General features: G+C 43.3%; 2 pseudogenes; both read right to left on the reverse strand.

The window, feature by feature from the left end:
• Positions 1–519: 519 nt before the first annotated feature.
• On the reverse strand, positions 520–1,216 carry LOC148123300 (glyceraldehyde-3-phosphate dehydrogenase pseudogene; annotated as a pseudogene).
• Positions 1,212–1,721, reverse strand: LOC148123301 (glyceraldehyde-3-phosphate dehydrogenase pseudogene; annotated as a pseudogene).
• Between the last annotated feature and the right edge of the window lie 3,083 nt (positions 1,722–4,804).

Genomic DNA, 4,804 nt, shown 5'->3' on the forward strand with positions numbered 1-4,804 from the left:
AATCATTGTTACCATCCTATACATTAATTTTTGCCCCGATTAGAATTTAGCATACTTCTTGAAATCAAATTAGTAACAATGAAGTCCCTTTGGGTAAGGCTTATCAGAAAACTCATCCAAGAATCCTAGAAATTTGTTTCTTGGATCCTTACCAACTCAGCTGTACAGACAGAAGACAGTACAGAAGGCCTTCAGTGGATTTAACCTGTAAGATGCTCCTGGAAGCTAACAATGACAGGGTGGCTTGACCTAGAACATGGTTGAGGCCACAGTGGAATTTTCAGGAATTCTGAAGGCCTGATGTACAGAATGAGTGACACCAAACTGACATGAGTGTCGAGATCAGGCCTGATTGCCTTCTGTTCTTCATTTCACTCAAGAACTGAGAAGGAGGCATGGTTCTTAACCTGTAGAAGCTGAGGGTGCAGCAGTCAAGGCTATTGTTCCCTTTGCTATGTGCCCACAGGCTTCCTTTTTGCTTGAAGTAGGGGAAGATATAAGCAACACTTTCTTCTTCTTTTTTTTTTTTAAGAGGGGATGCAGTGAACTTTATTGATGGTATTCAAGAGAGTAGGGCTCCCTAAGCTCCTCCTGCTACCTGGGGGTCTGGGATGGAAACTGTGAGGGAGAGCTCAGTGTCAAGGGTTGAGTTAGGACAGGGACTGCTCAGCAGCCGAGGGCTTCTCTCTTGCTGTGTCCTTGCTGGGGTGGGTGGTTCAGGGTGGGCTTCTTATTCCTTGGAGGCCATGTAGGCCATGAGGTCCACCACTCTATTGCTGTAGCCGAACTCATTGTCGTACCAGGAAATGAACTTTACAAAGTTGTCATTGAGAGCAATGCCAGCCCCAGCATCAAAGGTGGAAGAGTGGGAGTCACTGTTAAAGTCGCAGGAGACAATCTGGTCCTCAGTGTAGCCCAGGATGCCCTCTAGTGGGCCCTCGGATGCCTGCTTCACCACCTTCTTGATGTCGTCATACTTGGCAGCTTTCTCCAGGCGGCAGGTCAGATCCACAACGGACACGTTGGGGGTAGGAACACGGAAGGCCATGCCCGTGAGCTTCCCGTTCAGCTCTGGGATGACTTTGCCCACAGCCTTGGCAGCGCCAGTGGATGCAGGGATGATGTTCTGGGCAGTGCCACGGCCGTCTCGCCACAGCTTCCCAGAGGGGCCGTCCACAGTCTTCTGGGTGGCCGTGATGGCATGGACTGCGGTCATGAGTCCTTACACGATGCCAAAGTTGTCATGGATGACCTTGGTCAAGGGGGCTAAGTAGTTGGTGGTGCAGGAAGCATTGCTGACAATCTTGAGGGAATTGTCATACTTGTCGTGGTTCACACCCATCACAAACATGGGGGCATCCGCAGAAGGGGCGGAGATGATGACCCTTTTGGCCCCACCCTTCAAGTGGGCCCCAGCCTTCTCCATGGTGGTGAAGACACCGGTCGATTCCACAACATACTCGGCACCGGCATCACCCCATTTGATGTTGGCGGGATCTCGCTCCTGGAAGATGGCCTTCCCGTTGATGACAAGCTTCCCATTCTCAGCCTTAACTGTGCCTTTGAACTTGCCATGGGTGGAGTCATACTGGAACATGTAGACCATGTAGTTGAGGTCGATGAAGGGGTCATTGATGGCAACAACGTCCACTTTGCCAGAAGTGAAGGCAGCCCTGGTAACCAGGCGTCCAATATGGCCAAATCCGTTCACTCAGACCTTCACCATCGTGTCTCTGGCACTGCGCGAAAAGAAGCGGCTGTCTCTAGAACAGGGAGGAGCAGAGAGCCGCAACACTTTCTTCTATGCTCTGTCCTGGGCTTGTGCTCTTAGCCACATTCTACGTCAGTTGCTTCTGTTGTAGGGGTGTTTTATGGAAATTTAGGGTTATTATTAGATTTTGATTTATTCACCTTGAATGCTAATAAAATTGTATGTATAATTTTACTTACACAGAAGTTCTAGTTAAGGGGTTTTAAAAAGAAACTCATGACAGGTCCTGTGAATGAATTCTTATACACATCTCCATTCAGGGACCTGTTTAAGGAATGATGGTTGTTATAGAGCCCTGGGTACTACAGTCTTGAAAAATAGGAAGAAAGGAAAGGTCTTTGTGTCTACAAGGAGGTACTCAATCCTCTAGTATCAACTGAACGACCTGTCAGCTGGATCTTTGCATTGTTACTGAGTCTTTGTCCTTGGACAAGTATGATAAATTCTTTATGCAGCAATTCTGCATTTATGAAAAGGACAGAGATATTAGTGTCAACTTCATATTATGAGTGAAACCTGTAACTAGGAGAATAAAGCAATGCTCATGTGTTAAGTAATGGAATCTTTGCTGGCCTTCAAATGCCGTGGTAGATTTGGAAAGAACACATGAAAATAAAGAAAGAGAGAGAGAAAGAGAGACAGAGATATAGAGAAAGACACAGAAACAAAGAGCGAGACAGAGAGAATGAATTTGATATGACTCAAAATTTGTCATGATTAATTGATTAACAGTAAAGTATGTGCTAGTTTTTTTTTTATATGATTAAAGGCAACTTTGTTTCAGAGACTCTGAAACCTCATGGTCCATAAATATTTTGTAGTTTAGCAAGTTTTCTTTTCCGTATTCTTTTAGCTCAAGATTTTTATCTAAACTATTCACATGTTCTCCAGAAGTATTTTTTCTTCTGTTCCATATGGCCCCACATTCATGGGAGTAATTGTGAGAAGGGGACTGTGAGGAAAGGTGTCTGGCCTTCACTAAGTGTGAGGACCATTGCTCTTTTTTAGTCTTAATTCCTGTCCTAGAGTGACTGCTATTGTCTGGCACTGTTGCTTACACAGATAAGAGCTAGTTGTATGTGGTGTTTGCACCCACAGCATAAGTTTTAGTGTTAAAAAGAAGTCCCTGTTTCTGAACACTCAACACCGCAACCCATCATCCTCAGCTGTGGTTCTTAGGCCTCTACATAGCCATTGCCAACAAACTCCAAAATAGCTCTTGTTGACATTTGATTTGTACTCCATTATAGCTCATACTGTTCAGCCTCGATGTCAGCCTTTCTTTCCCAGTAAGGTTCCAAGAGACAACATATTCTTTTCTCTGGCTTCTTAGTTTGAGAGAAGAGAAACTTCTTTAAGAACACTTACCTTTTCCTTTTGTAACAATAAAACAACTCAATTAATTTTAGAATAAATATATTGCTTTTCTGTACTCATGCAACTTGATTTAGTGTAACATGAGGGTTGGCTTGTTGGGGTTTATGTCCTGCCCAGTTCCCCACAGCCAGCAAGCCCCAAAGAAAATCACACAGAGTCTACATTAGGTTATAAACTGATTGACCCATTAGCTCAGTCTTCTTATTAGTTCTTGTAACTTATATTAACCTATTATTCTTATTTCTGTTAGCCACATGGCTTGGTACTTTTCTCAGAGGGATAGCTCACATGTTGCTTCTTTGGTATGTGATCTGTGAGCAGAATGATGCAGCTTGCTTGCTGGCAAGGACCTTGAAACGCCATAGAGTTGTGGCAATAAAAATGACTACAGCCAGTACCTCCACCATGAGGCTGAAATCTTAGAAAGCTAAGAAATGGGCTAGATCCAGTCATCAAAGCCACTTTAGTCCTCTCCATAAAGACTCATGTGGTCAGAAAAAGAGAGATATACAGTAAAGAGAGATTCAAAGATGAAGGAAACCCTCTACATGGTTTATATTGTGTTAAAAATATTTGCAGGGTAAAGGTTAAAGTCCTTAAAAATAAAAAAGAAAGAAAGAGAGTAGTAGGGTGTGGTGGTACACACCTTTAATCCCAATGCCTGGGAGGCAGAGACAGACAGATCTCTGTGAGTTCAAGGTGTGGTAGCATACACCTTTAAACCCAATGCCTGGGAGGCAGACACAGACAGACCTTTGTGAGTTCAAGGTGTGGTAGCACACGCCTTCAATCCCAGCACAGAGTGGATCTCTGTGAGTTCAAAGACAGCCTGGTCTAAGAGTTATTCCAAGACAAAGATATACAGAGAACCTGTATCAAAAAGTAAAAGTAAAAATAAAAGAAACAGAGGTTAAAATAAAGCCACACAAAGATAGAAAATACACAAAGAATCTTGATATTGTATGCTATTATGCTCTCTGTGAATTGTTTGAATGCTGAGGAAGGAGCAACAGCTGCTAAAAGATATTTGCTTATAAATGCTGCTGAATTAATCCAAGGTAGGTATTTTGAAAATACCTTGGTTTCAAAATTGAAGTCAAAAGATATGTTACTTTGGAGAAGAGGATTTGCTTTTGTTTCCACAGGAAATGAGAGGCTGTGGATTCATTCTGAGCTAAGAAAAATAAGGCTTGATCAAGGAAGACCATCTGAAAAATCTCCGGTAGGAACAGGTGGCCGGGATGTACGTCCAGAACAGATTCAAGACTGGCACCTGAGATGATCAAGACTCACAGGATACTCCAGTCAAGACTTTATGATAATTCTAAATTTTCTTTAGGTTTCCATAAGATTATCAGCACCCCCAACCAGCCAGAAGTAGCCAGGAATACTACGCCCACATTCCTAACAAATAGACTATGGATATTTTCCTTTGTTTAAAGAAAAAGAAGAGGAAGTGGTGTGGGAGAATTGTCTGTATTCTGTCAATCATGTTTTAAATAAACTCTGATTGGCCAGGCAGGAAGTATAGGTAGGTCAACCAGACAGAAAGTAGAGGTGGGGCGATGAGAACAGGAGTATTCTGGGAAGCAGGAAGCTCCCTCTGCACTCCTGCCCAGATGACCAAAGAAGCAGAATGTGATCTGCCCTTTTGAG

The sequence above is a fragment of the Myodes glareolus genome, chromosome 1, assembly GCF_982192425.1.
Source record: "Myodes glareolus chromosome 1, mMyoGla1.1, whole genome shotgun sequence".
Lineage (NCBI taxonomy): Eukaryota > Metazoa > Chordata > Mammalia > Rodentia > Cricetidae > Myodes > Myodes glareolus.